Source organism: Protopterus annectens, chromosome 1.part1 (assembly GCF_019279795.1).
Source record: "Protopterus annectens isolate FY-2018-M chromosome 1.part1, PAN1.0, whole genome shotgun sequence".
In the NCBI taxonomy this organism is placed as follows: Eukaryota; Metazoa; Chordata; order Ceratodontiformes; family Protopteridae; genus Protopterus; species Protopterus annectens.
Window position 1 is genome coordinate 832047953 of NC_056726.1, and position 20394 is coordinate 832068346.

At 38.3% G+C, this 20394-nt stretch overlaps 2 protein-coding genes across 3 annotated transcripts in view; one reads left to right on the plus strand and one right to left on the minus strand.

Annotated features, from left to right (window-relative positions):
* Positions 1-20394, minus strand: part of GBA2 (glucosylceramidase beta 2) — a 2751058-nt gene that overhangs the window by 2371007 nt on the left and 359657 nt on the right. The gene's annotated exons all lie outside the window — the stretch shown is intronic.
* The window catches only part of RGP1 (RGP1 homolog, RAB6A GEF complex partner 1), a 1859064-nt gene that overhangs the window by 40105 nt on the left and 1798565 nt on the right, over positions 1-20394 (plus strand). The window contains exon 2 of one of the 2 annotated variants that reach the window (XM_044078576.1): positions 15179-15305. The exons of the other annotated variant lie outside the window; for it this stretch is intronic. The gene's annotated coding sequence lies outside the window, so the exon portion shown is untranslated. The remainder of the gene's footprint in view (positions 1-15178; positions 15306-20394) is intronic. 2 annotated transcript variants of the gene reach the window in all.

Below are 20394 nucleotides of genomic sequence, written 5' to 3' on the forward strand. Positions count from 1 at the left end.
CTTTGTTTTTTAGTTCTAGTTCCCGCATCTCTTTTCAAATCTCTAACCAATTTTGCACAGGCATTCTTATTCAGTGTACCATCAAAATCATATCTCGACTTCCACTTTTTCAAAAATTTAACATTATTTTTGTTTAAAACTTTCATATACTTAGCATCAACATTTAAACAGGCATCACTCTCACACTTGCAGCAACTCGAACCCATGTTTCCCCTAGATTTCTTATTTTACCTTCCCTTTTTTTTCCCAGGTATTTAGGACTGTGTCAAAATTATTTTACAGGGCTTATTATAAAATGGGACTATCTTAACGGGTGACCCTAACAAAATAATCTTAACAAGTAATCCTACCCATCCTTAACTAAAAATAAAACCTTGTGACAGAAAAAACAGAGATGATAGAAAGTAGTAGTATTAAAGTTCAACAACTAAGGAAGACTAGAGCTAAGCCATACTTCTCCCGGAAAAGCTCTTATGTAAAGAATGCTTCTTGGAATAGAGAGAAGTTAGGGCTTTGTATTCCTTATACCATGGATGTCAGCAAATATACTCAACTATTCAATAAACATTGGGAGATCTTACGGACTGACCCGGTACTGAGGAAAATAGTGGGTGACATACCACATTTTACATTCAAGAATAAGAAAAATCTCAGGAGGAGGAGGTTATGTGTACCTAAAAGTAGTGGACAAGATGCAGTATTATATGGTACAAAACCATGTGGTAGCTGCAAACAATGTGTTAACATCTTGGAGGGTTTGGAATTTAAGCATCCTGATACAGGAAAGGTTTTTGATATTAGGGTTAATGCCACGTGTACTACAAGGCATATTGTATATCTTGCGGTCTGCTCTCAGTGCCGACATTTTTATGTTGGCAAAACGGATAGAATGCTAAAGGAAAGGATGAGGGAGCATTTTTATCATATTATGAAGGGTACAAGGAGTAATGCACTCTCTAAACATTGTATTGATAGTGGTAAAGATCATACTTTTAAGTTTATGGTAGTTTCAAAAACTCCCCCAAGTGTTAGGCATAGTGATATCAAAGGTAGGACTGAAGAACTTGAGGCAAGGTGGATTATTATGTTGAGAGCTACCCATGGGCATGGACTTAATGAGACCATTCCCATTAAGCCAGCTCTTAAGAAGAGGAAATTGCGTAGATAGTTCATGGTGTACTTATTTTGTATACATATGTGCATGTATATACATGTATATATGCATATATATTTTATATATATTTTGTACTTTTAGGTATTTTTAAGAATTTTTCATGTGTTTATGTATTTATCTCTATATTTATGTGAAGTTTTAAATATATTTCTAGTTTCAGATTTTTGGTAGTGATATGACTTTAAAATGATAAGTCATGTGACCTTTTTAAAGTATTTAAACAGGTGTGTTTGTTAAGAGAGTTAGTACACCTGATGAAGCTGTAGTGAAAGCGCTTGTGTCTCAATAAAGCATTGCTGGATGTGGTTTTAAAAGAATTGGAGCCTGCACGTTTATTTTCTGCCAGAATTGTTTTCCTGCTTTATTACAAGAACTGACAACAAGAACTGGTAACTTAAATTGCAACAGCTACTCTTAGGAGAATTGTTTTTGGATTTTTTAAAAATAAAACCTTGTCGACAAGATTAAATTAAATTAAAAGAAATTTATTTTTCATCCTACCTGAACCAGACGAGACTCCGTTTCCCCTTTTCATTCAGAAACCGTCCCTCAGATAGGGATCAGAGAGCGGCCGGCCTCTTTTCAACGACAAATCAGTCGGAGGGCTTTCAGTCGAAGGAATCTTAAGATGAGAAACCCTCACCTGCACAGGTTTTCCGGTGTCTCTGTCGGTCTGATCTGTATCTTCGTAGAGGTTTCTGGTCCGAAGGACCAAAATGTCAGAAGAAAAAATTCAAACGAGTCACATCTGCCTTAGGCGATGAATTTTCCTTTATTAGCAGCCAACCAGATTACACAGCATGTTGGCCAAGATGTCCGATCTGGACTAATCTGATCTCCTCTGATTTGATCGACGTGTTTACTGACATCAACTTTTATACTGCAAGCAAAACAACTTTTTGTTACATTTCTGACCGTTGACAGTTGGCTATGAAAAACATATAGGAAAAATGTGTTCATCACAAATTACCTCAAACCCACAGCTAGTACAGAATGTTCAAGAAATACAAAATGTTCAGTTCAACAATGGTAGCTCAAATTTTCCAGGACACACAGCCTGCCCTAGTAAATTAACTCTTATTCGGCCGTGCGTCCTTATCCCAGGCTTCACTGAGCTATAACCAGATCTCTTTATTCTGAAATGCAGAAAACAGATATTCAGGTTCATAAGCAATGCTGCATTTTGTTCACAGATGAGGCCCATCTTTGATAGGCATATCCCAACAAATAGCATGTTCATTTTGCAAGAACAGGAAAAAGACAAATAACAGTATGTTTTTAAAACTTTTTCTTAACACTTGCTCAAACATTCTCCAGTTCTCTGCCATATTCTGATCAAATACAAGTGGACCTGATCTGCGAAATGCCTCTGCCATATTAACACATGCCAGTGAAGGCTTTTGCAAGTACACACACACACACACACATATGTATGCCAGGATTTTTAACTATGCCAAATTGCACAACAACCCTCTGAATAACTGAACTTTGCAAAATAAGTCTCCTGGCCACAAGAATACTCTTGAAACACTGTACCATAAGAAATCACCTGTTAGTGTAAGAAACACTTCAAAATAACAGTACTGTGCGAATAAACTGGGCAGAAGAAGCTCAGAGTAAGAAATATTTCGAAGTAACTGCACTTTGAGAATAAACAATACACAGCACACTGAAACTGTCCCAAAATGGCTGTACTTTGCTAAATAACTGTATAGTGCAAGAAACACTCTGTAATGGCGACACTCTGTGAATAGACATACCCAGCACAAGAAACTTTTCGAAATGGATGTATTTTGACTGCACTTACGAAATAGTTGCACTTTGCACACACACTCTTCCGAATAAATGCACAGTAATAAACATACTGTATAAGCACTTTTACACATTTTGAGATACTTCAAATTACTCTAGTCATGCCCTTAATAGCTTCAATCAATGCTAAATAGTAGTTTGTGCCAAAACACAGTAATTTGCCAAAAAACATGCAGATGCTTTGCTTTATTTATGCTTAATATGTCCTTTTTAATATATTTATTTTGCTCATTTAATCTCTTTGCATGCCCATTATAATTTTCCCATGCTCATCTTGCAATTCCAAGGTAATTCCAAACCCCTTATGTGCTTTTCTGATCGTTTTGTCAAATATCTTATTTTTAAACATTTTGTTTAATTAGTAAACTTTTTTGTGCCTCTCATTTGCTTAATAATACGTTCTGTACCCTTGTAATGCTCCATTTTATATTTTTGCTAAAATAAATGGTTTGTGCAAGTTTTCATTACCTTTAGTTAATTTCTGGCCCTTTTCTGTACTCGGTTCATGTAGTTTACCTTCACTGTTAACCGTGTATTCGTAGCTCTGAAAAGCAGTGTCTGGAGTCCTGGTTCTGACACCATGTCAGTTGTCTGGTGAGGATAAAACAGACTAACATCTGTGGGTTTTGTTCAAGCAGCTTTGTTATGTGCAAACACATCAGGATTGAGGGTTAATAAATTTAACTTAGATAAACTTATAAACTAACTAGCTATCACACTCATACATGCTCATACTCTGGCTGCACCCTAAAAATGGCACTGAAGCTGGCGCATGCTTGCTGGTTATATGCATGTGGTTTGCTGTCCTTGGAAGCACTTCTTAAAGGTACAAAACACACTATTCTACAATATCTATATACTGTACAACCTGAAATCTAAAATTCATTGCAAGCAGGTGTAACAAAAACAAACAGCTTGACTGTAGCAGTACTGTTTTATCGTATTGCTAATGGCTGGGGTGTTTGAGGGATAGTGTCATATTTTATGTGCTTTTATAAGCTGTGTATGTGATATGTGGTGTGGTAGCTATAGCCAATTCAGGTTCTGCAAGAGACTAATGTGATGGGTTTGGGAGATTGGATGCAGATTTACTTATTTTATTATAAAATTGTTTATTAGTGTAATCTGTAGGTTAGTGAAAATTGTGGATGCATATATCAGGGTACGAAGTAAAAGGGAGGCTGCTGTGAGAAATGGTCAGGTTTTGCAAAGAAGCCCTAATTTCCAGTGGATTTTTCGGACAACAGCAGTGATATGGTGGTTACATTTAAGTTTGTCATCTAGGATGATACTCAGTAACCTGCTGTGCGTGACTTTTTTATTATGGTGTTAGCTGAGACTACATTTAATGCAGTGCTAGCTAGTGGGATTTTATTGGAGGCAAATGTGATTTAGTGTTTTTTTTTTTTTTTTTGGATCCAAGAGTGTTTGGAATTCCAGCCAGGTCTTGATAGAGGAGAAGGAGTCTTGGGTAATTTTTTTGGAACTGGGATAGTATTGTGGATGAGCTGACAAGAGCTGGGTTATCAGCATATTGTATGATTATTGCATGTTTGAGTACCTTATGGACCCTCCCAGTGCTACTCCTGTTTGTACTGTCTTGTGAGCAAAGTAGGAATCCTCCCATTTGATTGGGTACAACTGTTGAGGTAACTATAAAAACTTTCAGTGGCAGTGCTGCTTAGTCCTAATTGTTACAGTTTAGGAAGATGATGAGAAACTGTTTCGGACACCTTTTGAGAGATCTGGAAATAGGATGGAGAACAAGGTTACTTACATTTCTGTTTCTGCTGACTGTCTAGTATGTATAATAGGGCAGTTTTAGTGCTGTGTTGGATTCAGAAGTCATGTCGTGAGGAGGAATGTAAATATTCTATCAGAAAGTTTAGTATTTGATAATTGATATATCTATTGAGAGAGGAAGAAGCATTTCAATAGGCTGATAGTTTGAAAGTTACTACCTCCTTTATGTATTCGTATAATGTAAGAGATTTTCCTTGTAAGGATCTGTTGATTTAATATAGAAATCAGGTACCGTAGCTTATTCCATGTGCCTCCTACCTTGAGATATTCTGCAGGAACATTATCGGCTACTAATGTAGTGGATTTTAGTTTGTTCAATTGTTTTTTTTTTTTTTTTTTTATTGTAGTAACTCATGCTTGTTGAAATGACATAATTTATCGGATTAGTAAAGTAGACTGAATTAAGAGGAGGTTTATCTGCATTCTACTGGCAAATGTGAGAGGTAGTAGCTATAAAGTTTTCACTGCATTGGCAGTCTTTGGTGACATTAGTTTTGGTGGGAAGAGGGTTAAGGTTGAGATTGGTACTTGGCTTTAGAAGGTTGTTTATAGTAGACCAGAATAGTTAGTTGGTATTATAAGAGTATGTTGTTTGTGCTGCTGTGTAATAATTATTTTTGTCTAACAGAACATGTTTTTGGTAAGATTTCTTAAATGTTTCAGTAATTTTTTGATAATAGTTTCTTTTTTTGTTTGTTTGTTTTTTTTGCTTTGTGGCATGTACTCCAAACATTGTTCCTAGTTTTCATTAATTGTTTTGTTTTTTGTGTTGGCTTGAATGCAGTTATCACTGACTCACTTGCATCTGAGAGGTGCCTGTCACTGACCTTAACTGTGCTAGGCTAGTCTATGGTTATTGGTATTCTTAGGTTAGGCAAGTCTCTGGTTACTGCAATTCCCAGATAGTTTTGTAGAGTTTGTTCCATGAAGGAAATGTTTGCCTAAGGGAATCAGGTACTTGACAATTCAAGATCAACTCAGAAGTCTTGGTATCATTTATTTTTATACCCTGGGGTATATTTATTGTTACTATCAATGGTTTCTGGTGCTTTTCTGGGGTATGTAGGTTCACAATTGGAGGTCATCCATGTAAAGCAAACAACAGAAACCTGTGATCACCAGTCATGAGTCCCAGCAATCCTGTTAACCATAAACTATATGCCAAGGGCTCTAACTACAAAGTAAACAGGATTGATGACATTGGGCACCCCTGGATTGTCCACCTTCAAGTAGAAAAAATATTTTGATAAAGTGCCTCTGAGTTTTACCTTTGCAAAAAATCCTGTGTGTACTCCTGTTAGCAGTAGAAATCTAGACTTCTATGGTACTAAAAATAAATTCCCAATCCTCTATGTTGTAAGCTTTCTCAGTATCAAAGCTAAGAATCATAAGTGGGTTACCCTGTTTATTTACATTATAAATAGTAGTAGCTTAATGATATTGTTAAATGCCTGCTTTTCCCTTGCAAAACTGGACTGATTGGGGTGGATGAGCATTGTCAGCTATTGAGCAGTTATGTGCATTAGTATCAGTATGAGCAGTAAACTGATGGTCGGGTATAATGAGGAATCAGGGTCTTCCCTTGTTTAAGAATGACTGAGATTAATGCCTCGTTCCAACCACCTGGTACTGTATGGCTTGTAATGATAAGCAGTACTTCATTAACTCAGGAGAATTTTTGTTTGAAATTCTGTCCTATCTTCTTGTTCCAGTCTGCAGGATGTCTGCACCAAGCAATTTACCCTGCAGTCAATGATAAGAGGCCTCTCAGAAACCAAGCAGTCTGCATTTGCTTCACCTGGCATCACTGTTCCATTTGTATAAGTTACCACAGTAGATGTTGAAGATGTTTAATGTCGTCTCTGGTGATATATTTCAGTTTTCACTATTAAAATTATCTTTCATTTCTGTAATTCACCCCTAGCCACTTTTTCTCCACTAACTACACTGTAATTCTAATTTAAACCTTATTATAGCCATATATAGAATTGCCTCTGATCCAGCTTTACATCTCTCCTCTTTACTTCATTATTAATATTTTCTGTCCTACTTACTGCTTCCCGAACTTCAATTTCATTGAATATCTAATAGCATGATCTGTTATCTGTCTGACAAACCCAATAATACACCTTTTCAAATGCTCAGTGTTCAACATCTGCTAATGCACAAGTATCTTTAATACTGTAATACTTGCCTCTACTTTCATACAAATGTAATCTAAATAGTAGATGTTTGTGTGCAACTATTAATGTCTGTTTCTGTGTATCACTGACTTTGTTTAAAATGTTTGTAATATGTTGGAGCTTTTCTCTCCAGGCCACCTCTGAAAAGGAGGTTTTTTTTTTTTTTTTGTGGCTAAACCCAGCTGGACAAACCTGGTACACACAAGCCAACTTAAAAAAATAAAATGGTATGAAGTGGTAGAAATACAGAAAGAATGTAAAGATATGGGGGTTCAAACAAATAAATAAATGTAATCTGCAAGAGGAAGTTTTTGATACAAATAGCATGGAAGGGCCAGATCATTGTGAAACTTATTTCACAAGTAGAGTAAAGGATCAAAGTAACCTAATAAGAGAATAGTAATAGAAATAGAGAATATATATAAGAAAGCATAAATGAGGAAATGTGAAAATGAGAAAGAAAAGGGGGAGAGCAGTAGAGGGTGGTGTTGCAGAGTCTTATTTGATTACATGGCAGTGCTGAGCTAAGGGACTTGACAGTGACTCGGAAAGAAGAGATAATGCACGAAGGAAATTAAACTAATGAAGTGAATAATTCATAACTGGACTAAGAAAATTCAGAAACAGACTTAGTGGGAGAAGAAGAGAGTTAATAGATGAAACATGGAGAGAGTGGAAGTAGACAAAATCATTAGGCTCTGCAAAGCAGGATGAAATAAAATCATGAGGGTGGGCAAGTTTTGGTGATTCCATCTACCAAGAGTCTATTTAAAAAGTGGGTACAGTAGAGAGCCAGTTATCCAAACTAATTGGGACCTAGGGTAGTTTGGATAATCAGACTGTTCGGATAATCAAATGTACATTGAACCGGATAAAAAAAACTTCTAAAATCTTGTTTTCTTCTGCACTCATGGAATACCTTTTTCAACCATTCATCGATTCTAGTGAACAATAAAGAATATTGTTCATACATCAGCGAGCTACAAGCTCAAAAACATGCACAAGTGAATACGTTTACATATTCAGACTTTATCCTACCCCAAAACTTTGGAAGACTGTGTTCGGATAATTGATGTTTCGGATAATCGACTCTCTACTGTATTGGTTTCAATATGAAGTGGTTATTCGATGTCAAATATATGAAAAGGAATCTGTATCCTGTTGACTAGTAAAATATGTTTACTTCTGAAGTGCTTTGTGGAAAAAATAATGATACTGATATTGAAAACATTATATATAAAGTTGATCTAGACACTGCTCAAGATACAAGCCAAAAGTGTTATTTTTGGAAATAATTCTAGAATTACATTAGAACAACTTCCTGCTGGAAACAGCTAGTCAAATTAACAGCAAAATAAGAAGGATAATATTAGAAGCAATTGACTACCAACTATACCTCTGAGAATATATGAGTGGAAAAATTGAATATTTTTCAGAGGATTGGGCATCACTTAAGTCATGCAGATAATAAAATCTTGGACTATAAACTTGAGAAAAAAAGTAAAATCTCTTTTAAAAAGAGCTAGTAAAGAGTAAATACAGATAACTACAGAGAGGGCAAGTGGAAGATTATAATGCAAAAAGTTTAAAAAATAAAATTGTAGAGTTTCAAGTATTACAACAGAAGGAAAAAGCTGCTATGGGAATTATCTCAGAAACTTGGTTTGAAGAGAGAGCATAACCTTTTGAGATCCCTTGAAATCATACCTTACCATGTAATGTTGGAGATGAACAGAAAAAGGATAGGAAGTTGCTAGTTATGTGAAAGTATCAATAAACCCTACCTGAACATGAATAGTGATAACGCAGAAAGTATTCCAGTAAATATCCTTGGGACAAAGTACAAAATTAATATAGTGGGTTTTTATAAACCCCCCTTGACACAGACAATACATGAAGGGTCTATCCTTTGTCTTATAGGACTGGTATAGTTACATTTCTGTGTATTTGTGCTCAGTAGCAGAGCTGTTGGCTGTGACAGATGTACAACCATCTGGACATGCAAGCTGATTTAAGAATACTTTTTTGCACTTGCACTGTTTCTGTACTAGTTAACAAAACTGTACTGCATTTATTTGCTTCACTGAATATTAATTGAATATTGTGTTCTCTCTCTCTCTCTCTGCAGTTGTTTGAAAGGGCTAGTTCAGCACTGGAACTGTAAGCCAGCCGGTTTCAGTGGGGGTCGTTTTACTTCTGTGAAGTTTTGTGTTTATTTGATAGCCTGGGGGTCTATCCTTTGTGTTGTAAGACTGGTATAGCTACATTTCTGTGCATTTGTGCTCAGAAGCAGAGCTGTTTGGCTGGCTGTGATTGATCTACAACATCTATACATACAAGCTGATTTAAGTGTACTTTTTTGCACTTGCACTGTTTGAGTGATAGTTAACTGCATTTACATTAACAATAACTGTACTGCATTTATTTATTTCATTGAATATTAATTTAATATTGCGGTCTCTCTCTCTCACTGCACTTTGTTTCCCACCCTCACTGTCTACTGTTGTTATAGTGTTAAGCTTGGTGGCTTTGGAAGTGCCCATCCCAGCTGTAAATTTGTGTTTGGACACTCCTCCCAGACCCATCTCATTTGCTCACTCATCTGAGTAGTGAGATCATTTGGGAAGGGCTACCCCTTGCTTCTTTGATTTCAGACACTCCTACCAGTCCCATCTCATCAGCTCTATCTACTGTGTACAGAGAGAGCGTTTGGGAAGGATAACCCCTGTAGTCTCTTAATCTTGTTCTGTTTCCTCCCTCTCCACTTAACAAAAAAAATTTGCACTTTATTCAGCTGCTCTTACTGTAACTATTTTCTACCTACTTTATTACCTTATTTTGCTGTTCTGTGTGCTCTTAAGTGTTCAAGTGCTCTTATTCTGCATTTATGACTGCTTGTTAGTAGCCTGATTACATTTATCTGCTAGTCTAAGGATCTTAGTTTTGGTTTTAGCACTTGTACTTCAGGCCATTTATTTTACATTTAAGGTTTTTGTGGTCTACACCCCTTATCAAAACCCGCTCTCCATAAGTCCGCCAAATATTCAGAACACTATGTCTGGACAATTCCCACCAGTTTCTCCTGCCAGCCTGGTCGACATGGGCATACTGAGACAGTGTAGCAACTGCCTCATGTTCACGGACACTCCTGTTCTTCTAGCACATAATTCTTCTACTTGCAAGAAATGCATCTACATCAGTAACCTGGAATCCATGCTCTCACGCCACAGTCAGTACTCCTGACAAAAAGGAGATTGCCAGCAGAAACACCACACCACCCACATCATGTAGCCAAGCACAACACACACACACCTATGCAGGGGTCCTGAATAAGAACTTATCTAAACAACATAGACCCCCAAAACGCACTCACACATATTCCACACACAACACCAAACACATTACACACAGTAGACAACACACCAGTGTCTCAAAACACGGTCCATTAGCCATAACAGTAAACCAATGCACCCTATAAGGCATAACAATAAACCAAACATACTAGTCATTGGTGACTCAATAGTGAGACAGACTGATGACCCCCTCACCAGGCTCGACAAGGAGAAGGTGACATTCAGTTGTCTGTCAGGTGTCAGAATCCACCCCATCACGCATGCCCTTAAGTCTCTCCACAACAAGTGCAAGTATGACTCTCTCCTTGTCCATGTTGGTGTGAATGACTTGAGATGTACCTCCCTGGACTATATGAAGAGAAACATGATTGAGCTCTGAGTATGTGTCCCAGGCAGGTGTGACCCTAGCCCTAAGCAGCATCCAACCTTCACCAAGAATGATACCACGATATCAACAAAAAATAATTGACTTCAACAATTGGCTTACTTTCTGGTGTTTTTCCAAGGAGATCCAGTATCTGTCTGCCTGGGATGACATGGGTGACGGGCCTTGATGCTTTGTCAGAAATGGTCTCCACCTGTTACCACTGGGGTTCCGGATCCTGCCCAAGGCTCTTGCCTCCCCCATTGTGCCTTTTTTAGGCTATGTCCCAAAGACAAATCTTCCAACATAAAAGTTCTGTCAAAAAACAAATTGAAGGTCATGCTGCTTAACACTAGAAACCTTAACCTGAAAATGCACTCACTGGAGGCTCTCCTCATACTGAAAGATGTTGATGTCTGTACGGTCATGGAAACTTGTTTTAGGACTGCAGAGAGCACCCCTGCCTTACCAGGCTATACCTCATTCCACACTTTTAGACCCCCAAACGAGGTCGGAAAAACTAAGGGTGTTGGATTCTCTGTCTTTATTAAGGACAGGCACACCTCCAGACAGGTTTGCCAGCATGCCATACTGGAATTACTCCAGGTGCAACTGACAGTTGGCAAGACACCCATCCAAGTTACTGCTAGCTGTAGACCCCCCTCCATGACTCAGGACACCCACTCCTCTTACCTGGACCTACTTGACTCCATCATGACAGCCCCCAACACTCTGATCCTTGGTGACTTCAATTACCCCACCATAAACTGGGTGATCTATTCCTGCACTAAGGCGCTCACCCAACGATTCTTTGACTTCATCATTTCTAATGCAGTAGACCAGCTGGTCTCATCCCCCACAAGGGGAAGATAACATTCTGGACTTGGTTCTCACCAACATGGGTGACCACTGCACCACTCCCATAGTATATTCTTCCCTGGTAAGATCAGATCATTGGACTGTCTCATTTGAAATTTCTATCCCACCCACCCCCAGCGGTAACCAGGCTAAAAAACTTCTCAAAAGCTGACTACAGCCTCCTAAGGGAGGGTATCAGTACCTTCACACTACCGCCTCCCTCAGAGGATGCAGATAACTATGCTGAACAGTACGCCAATGCAGTATACAAGCACCTGTACAACTGCATTGACTCGGCCATACCCAACAGAGCTAAAAGGTTCTCCTCAAGGAAACACAGATCTGTCTGGGGGACATCCTCTATCAGCAGGCTTTACAACAAAAGGAAGAAACTGTTGTCCAAGGGTAAAAAGGAACAAATTTCAAATTGGAAAAACTCCCTCCTCTGCCTCAACAAGCAAATTAGATCACTAGTGAAAACCTCCAAAACCAGTTATGAATTGAAACTAGCTTCTGAAACAAAGGGAAACCAAAAAGCCTTCTTCAGTTATGTCAGGAACGTCCATGGCAAAGCCCAGGTTTGTTCCAAATTAGTACTTTACGGTATCACTTACAACGATCCTGTTAACTTATCCAACCTGTAGCTGGTTCAACACAGACTTCACCCCTTACCCCCCCCAAATGACCATTCAACATCCCCAATACTTTTCCCACATCTCACATCTCCGTAGATAAAGTGTTAAAGGCCCTATCCAAGGCAAAGGACCACAGCTTCCATGGGACCTGAAAGTATCTCAGACTGTATTCTGCACCATCTCCAGCAAGAGCTAGCTTTGCCATTCAGCACCCTATTCAACCACACCTTAATTACAGGCTTCATTCCAGTAGAGTGGAGAACTTTCATTGTCATCCCCTTGCACAAAGGTGGTGCCACTACTGACCCAGGAAACTGTTAGCTTGACAAGTCTGATCTGTAAAACCATGGAGCGTATTATTATGGATCTCATAAATAATGACACATGCAATCTCCACGCTCTTGACCCCACCCAATTCTGATTCATCAGGGATAGATTTTTCTTGTTGAACCTGAATGACTTTTTTGAGACTTTCACCAAGGCTCTGGATGAGGGAAAATCAGTACATACAGCTTACCTTGACTTGGCCAAGGTCTTGACACAATCCCCTACTCTGGCATCATTGAATAGCTAACACAACTTGGTGTAAATTCCTGCCTCATCAGGTGGGTGATGAACTGGCTCACCGATAGGACCCACAAGGTCAAAATAGGCACCACCACCTCTCACAGCAGACTTTTCACTAGTGGTGTTCCCCAGGGATCTGTCCTGGGACCCCTACTATTTGGCATCTACTTCTCAGAGGTCCAGGCAAAGACAAAGGGCTCGTGGATGACCAAGTTTGTGCATGACTATAAGTTGGGTGCTGTCATTGACTCCCCAGATGATGTTAACGTACTGCAAGAGGGTCTCACAGCAACAAATGACTGCTGGCAAAGTCATGGCCTTGAGTTAAACTCAAAAAAATGTATTATCATACCATTCGGCAAAAACACACCTCCTACTGATTGCCATATCAATAACAACCCCCTAAGCACACAACCTGTGGTGAGAGGCCTGGGTACTCAGGTTGACAACAGTCTCACATTCGACCATCATGTAGTGGGAGTGGTCAGAAAAGCCTTTTTACTTGGTTCATCTCATAAGTAAAGGGATGACATCCAGAAAAAAGGAGGTTATTACTTCTCTGTACTTCTCCCTCATTAGGCCTTTAATTGAGTATAACCCTTCCCCCATTTGGTATGTACCTCTCCAACTACCTGCACCAGCTGGAAAGGCCACAGAAATGCCTCAAAGAGAATCCATGGCTTCCAACATCTATGTATGTATGCGGACAGGCTCAAATCACTATCACTCTATTCAGTATCACACAGATTGCTCAGAAGTAGTCTGTGTCTCGCCTACAAGTCAGTATTGGACCATGCCCTAGTAGAGATGCTCCATATCTGTAAGTCTAACTCCTTGTGCATTACCTGCTTGAAAGACCTAAATCTAATATGCAACATCAACAAAACCTGCTGGAGAGACAGGTTTGTCTCCCAGAGGCTGCCCCATCTCGGGAATAGACTTCCCATACATGTCAAACAGAGTATCTTGCTGACCCTCTTCAAACACAACCTTGATGAGTGGATGGGAAGCCACAAATTTGTCGTAGGGATTCCACCTTTGTCCCTCATTGACAGGGGTGACAGGTGCTTACTGAGATTTCTTTTTGGGGATAAACTCTTGACTAGGCTTGTAAGGGCCTCAGGGCCATTAGCCTAGTAACCTCCTATGATCCTATTAAAGAACAGGAGAAAAGTGTACATGTGCATGACATTGTTTTGGCAGGTAACATGAACTCACCTAGTATAAACTGGATAAATGTAGCACTGAAGACTAGGTCAGATCATATACGTTCGGCCTTATTACTCATGTCATTAAATTAGCTTTTCAAAACTCTGCACAAGCTGGAAAAATTTTCGATGTTGATTTGATCTTGGAAACATTAACAGTATTTGATATTGAGATTAGTGCACCTTTACATTATTGTCGACATTTGCTTTTTAGCTGATAATTTGGTATAGAGTTCTAAGTGGGAGCAATGTGGAAAAGGCTGAGACAAGATCCAACTGATTCTAATAAGGTAAATGTATATAAGAAGCATGAAGGTTTTATAAGATGCTATTAGAAAAGAAAAAAGAAAACATGAGCTTAGTATAACAAGTGAAGCCCTGATAATAAGAAAAGTTTCTGCAGTTGTATACCATGGAAAAGTATGTCATACCACAGCCTGTCACAGAGTGTTTTGTTAATGTCTTTTCTATGCTGTCATCACAGAATGTTTTGCGTGTACCTTTTGCAGAATATGTAGATCTAAATTGGGTGATCATATGATTTTTCTGCCTAGTGAATGGCGAATACTCAAAAATCACAACTACAGCTGTGATAGAGACATTTAAATAGGGTTAGAAAAGATCTTTCCCCAGGATATGATAAAGTGAATAGCCATATTGTAAAATAAAGTTAAAGGTATTTTGTTTGAGATACTGACTTATTTGTATGAAAAGTGTTTGCAGACTAGATACATTCCTCTACAGGGGAGCTTGAAGGCAAATGTGTGTTCTGTTTATAAAAGGGGGGGGGGGTTCTGTAAAGACAGATAGTCATAGGCCAGTAACTCTTGCCAGCATATTAGGGAAATGTTATGAACGCATGCTATTAGGGAGTAGAGAAACCGCTAAAGCTTAAATTATATTGGCATATATCAACATGAATTTATTCATGACAGATCAACTGTAACAAATCTTTAATTCTACTCTGATGTAGAAGATAAAAAATTTGCCAGTTGATGTCTGCATTGACCTTACAAAACATTTGACTCTTTCCACATTTTGTTCTATTTAATGCCTTGTATTGGGGGGGGGAGGGGGTTAAGCATCCCATTAGAAACACAGAGGCTGTATGCATGAAAGGTATAGAATCAGAGGAAGTTAATGTAGGAAAAAGGGGTACCCGGGGTTTAGGACTGGAAGTGTTGTTTTTATTTTAATTATTCATGTCATTTTTTTCCAAAGGCACCAGAATGTTGGACTGCAGAATTTGGAGATGATATCAAGGTGGCAAGCATAGCTACTGGAATAAAGGACCAACAATGAATGTAGAACTTTTTGAATGAAGTATGCAAGTGGGCCAATAATAATGGTATGTCATTCAATGAAAACAAATGCAGGTTTATCCACTTTGGGGCAAAAAAACTATTGAGTTCTTGACAACTGTTATCCAAACAAGTAATGAAGTGGAGGACCTAGGAGTTAAAATTGAATGGGATCTAAAATTTAAAGAGCATGTGGCAGGTGTGGTAAAAAGATGCTTTGCAACTATTAAAGCCATACTTAGAGTAATAATGTTTAAGAAAGCAAGAGTTTTAATTTCCGTAGAGTATGGGTCTAACTTCTGTACATGTAGTGGTAAAGGTACAGACCGAGGAAGATCCCAAAGTGTTTCACCAGGCAGATTACGGCCTTTAAAGAAAATTAGATTAAAAAGGTTAAAATTATTTTTGACAAAATGGTTGATTAGAGATGACCTAACATGGGAATTTGTGTTTGAAAACATACACCATAGAAGTACTCTATGGAATGCTTTTTTCCGATATTTAGACAACACCCAAAATGACAGTGTCATCGTGGATTTGTAGAGAATGAATAAGACATTGAGCAATCACTTTTTCCAGATGATGAGAGCAGGTAGAAGAACTCCTCATTAAGGTTAGACAGTCAGAAAAAAAAATTCTTTGTTTATATAAAAAAAAAAAAAAAAAAAAAATTGAGGCTTTGTTCAGGTAGATGGTCTTTAGGTTTGCTGCTTAAGATCCTTTATTAAATCCATAACTGCATCACACGTTACAGTGTTGGTAACTGATATCAGTAAATCTGTTTCCCAACTTCATTCTGTATGCCTAGGGAGAGACATCAACTGCTTCACCTCTCTCTCTCCTTTGTTATATATTGATCTATCTTTTGCCTACAGTAACCCTTTTCCCATCTCTCAGATCTTTTTTGAACAAATTGTATTCTTCCTGGATATTTTGTCTGCCCCACCTAGGTTAAACTTCCAACCTGGGCATACTGCTGTGTAATCCATTTCTCACAGGATTAACCTGTACAGAAACAAGGGTCACTTCTATGTACTGTTGTTTATTGAGGACATATGCTGTTGCTATATTAATGGGGCATGATTTGATAAAGCTGTAACCCTTGTAGAAACCCTACCAAATAGTCATTCGTACAAGACCAAAATTTTATAAGTACTACAAAATATCTTGTATCAGAGAAGAGAGACGTGTATTCTGGACCCTGGGCACGGCGAGGTTCCACTTGAGACAGCAAAGCCCATAGCTCTGATTTAGTTGTTTGGCAAAAAATTCCCTAGGACCAGTAAAACCTCCACTCTTGAACTTGAGTGCACCTCATCAGGATTTAATATTGGGTTCAAATCACAACCCAGTATTGTACAGCCCCTCCTAAAAGACATCCATTCTTTACACATGCTAGCTGCCTCTATTCTTGTAGTACCTGTGAGGTATACACACTAATCAAAATAAACATATTCCCTCTTAACCAGGCCTTGTAAGCAGCATGGAGGCTTGCATTATGTGCCAATACCTACTGGCCGTTAAAGGAGTCCCCTTTTTATCAGCAAAAGTCTCCTCCTCTTTTATGGTAAGACATGTAATGGCCTTCACTAAATCCATATTTCAAGAATTTAGTGTTTTTTGAACCATTAAGATGTGTCTTCTGCATCACAAGTAAGGCTGCCTTCTGAATGTTAATGTGTAAATTTAGGCCATTAATGTTCCAGGAGAGTAGAGTATGGTCTGTATCCAGTTAGTATAGAAATATAATCCTAAGCTTCTTTAAACTCATTATGCTTTGATCGATAATTACATGATGCAAACCCAGAATGGGATCATGGCTACAATCTTTTCTTACTTCTGGGCTCATGGTCAGCTTTAGGCTATCATTTAACTTTTGTTAAATGTGACAGTAACAACAGTTTACTTATGTGTACATAATAATCTGTTTTCAGGGAGGCGACATGTTGTCTTGACTAAGATGACGTGTTAACCTTTCCAAAAAAGGGAAACTCCCCAATGCTGGTATACTGTGTTGAAATCTTCCACACACAACAGCTACATATAAACTCTTATGTAAAGCACCAGTTTCCTAGAAAGGGGGGGATTCTTCTTTAATTAACAGCATTAAGTAAAAAAAAAATCTTTTCCCAGAATAGATTCTGCTGTCACCTGAAGTCTGTATGGCGATAAAGCAAGTTTCTCTGTCAGCTTCATTCTGCTCTTAAGAGGAAAATATTCCATTTGCCAGCCAGCCTTTTGGTGCTCCTGCTGATTGTGTGTGCGTGCATGTGTGCGTGAATGCACATGCATGGGGGGGGGGGCATTCTCTTTTGTTGCATCCATTGCTACCTGTGAACAAGTTGATTCCATCTTTTATATGCTTCCCCTGAGTCTATATAGGTAACTGTTACCCTAGACGCATTAACCTGAACACTGCTGGGTATAAAAGTAGAAATATTAAGTTTTAGTTGCCTGTACAAATGGATCTCTGGGAGAAAGGCATACTTCTATTTTCTGTTGCAGCACAGTAATTGTTGTCCCAGTACACTCCCCTTTAGCTGAGTGCCCACATCTTCCTCGGAGACCATAAAGCCATCTTGACTTTTTCTTTTAGAGTGTATGTAATAAATCATACTAAAATAGGTTGAGGAATAGTTTGTCTGCAGGTATGTGCACTTGTGATCAGTACATCTTGCAAAGGAATGTCTAACCACATGCTACTTTGCTTTTCATTTAGGAAACTAGTCATTTTCAGTCTGTTCTAGGATACCTGCGAATCTCTAGTTTTTCCTGTGGGTACAGTCTACAAGATCACACCATTTGAGATCTAAGGTCTTTAGTTGTGCCTAATTTATCATTAACTCGTGCCTTACATCCCGGTGCTCCCTGTAAAATTATTGCAGCTTGTCACAGTGCATGGTTACACCCTCTTCTTTCTCTTGTATGACACTTCCTGGCTTATCTGTGCTAGTCCACTCTTTTTTTTTTTTTAATTTTTCTGCCTCTTGACTCCTAGATTCCACAGACTATTGCTTTATAACCATATCAGCCATGTCTGGCTATTGGTCACCATGTGGGGACTACACTCACTGCTTGCCTTTCTTTCTACCTTTCTTTTTTTGATCCATCAGTATAAAGTTTAGACTTGCAATGCCAACTCAACACTTAGTGGATTTCAGCCTGAACCTGGGATTTTTCAAAGGCAAGTCCAAGTGTTGGAGTTTGTTAGGGTCTGGGTAAGTGTAATGTGCATCCAACTGGTTCACATCCCAGCAAGACATCTCCCTGACAGTCTTTTTAAATATCTTACTTCTACACAATCTAGTAATTTCGTAAGGCATAGATTTTATAGGTTTCCTGTATAGATTTTGAATTCAGCATAACCATGTGAGTTGCTGGTTCTGGTTGTTTTATAAATACTTTGTGAAATAAATTTGTGCATGATGATGATGTAGTTGAAGAAATTGAGTACAGGGATATTTTGGAATAGAATGAATAGAGGAATATTTTGGATTAGAATATGGGAATTCTGTGCAGTCCATAACTGAAAATAATGCATGATTTTTTTTAACATCTATATTAAAAATGGCATTTAAGTGACTGGTGCATTTACAGTGACAGAAGAGAAAACTATAACAATAATTCCATTATTATATTCATGCAATATACATAAATGCTTTCTATTTAATAATTATCATTAACAAAGACATGCTGTAGGTGGATTGGACACTCTAAATTGGCCCTAGGTGTGAGTGTGTGCTTGTGTGTGCCTTCTGTGGAAGGTTGGGCGCCGGGCTGGCAACTCGACACCGTAAAACTCCACTGCCAATCACGAACGGACAGGTAATCCACTGTGGCGACCCCTAACTGGGAAAAAGCCGAAACAAGAAGAACTCCAACTTATTGTTCATTTTCTGCCTTCCCATACATTTCACTCCTCTTCCGCCTGAACATTATTCTGTATGTATTGTTCCCATAAATTTAATTTTTCCCTATGTAATGTGTTCTTTCCCTTTTCTAAAGATTCCAACTCCACTTCTTTTATCTCCTTTACAATGTGCAATACCTCAGTTATAACTGGTTTCTGTTTTAATTTTCATTTTCTAATAACGTCTTTTTTGACAACCAGCACTGTTGAACTTGGTAAAGCTTTAGTGTTTCTAAACAATTCGGATCATATATGCCACCTCAAAGAATCATTTCTTTAGTTACAATAATTTTTTTCCCCAACATTTCTGACGAAGTACTTTGTAGAGAATTTTTAAAATCTGCCAACTTATTACATTCCCAAAAAACATATTTCCAGTTACCTCTTTCTTACCCATCACACCTCCAGCATTTGCTATCTGCCTAAGGAAACCTTTTCTAATGTTTGCTTGGGAAATTGCCTATGCAAACACTTGCATGGAAAAATCATAAACTGTCTGATCTTTGTATACTTGAGGTCCATGCAGATGTCCTCAGAACTGATTCTTTGCAAATTGCCTTTCTAATCTATCTTCCCAATTTTGTAACCTCTTCAGATTTATTTTTTGCAATTATAATGCAGTATTTTATATGCCCTACTAAATATCCCTTTTTAATAGCAGGTTTTATTCTAGACTCAACTAAAAATGTAAGCAGAGCTGGTCTTTCACTAAGCTTACTGTGAACTTATGAACCTATGAGTGTTATCTGCCCTTGTGGGCCGTTTTAAGCCTAGCCAAATTTCATAACCTATAGATAAGAATTAAACCTGTACCTTGTATCTATGAAGTAAACACCTTGACCTTTCTGTTAACCCCCATGAATTCTTTCTATGTTTTCTACTTATCTTATCACATGCCGACTCATTCAGTTTTACTTTTTTATTTTCCACATTTAAGTTCAAAAAGGCTTCATTGTGGCCAAACAAAGATTGAAAAGAACTTAATACAAAAAAAAAAAAAATCCAGGAAAGGGGGCGTCCATATTTCAACTGGAGACCTCTGCATCGGCAGTCAAATGCTCTTCCACTAAGCTGTACCCCTCCAACTCTACCCCTCACTCCCCTATCCCTTTCTCTCTGCTTATACTCTTTCAGTCCCTGGTAGGAAAACCAGTTGCTAACATGCAGTCCAAACTTCTGCTTGGCTTTATTCCACTGTATTACCTTTCTATCTCTCACTCTCTCTC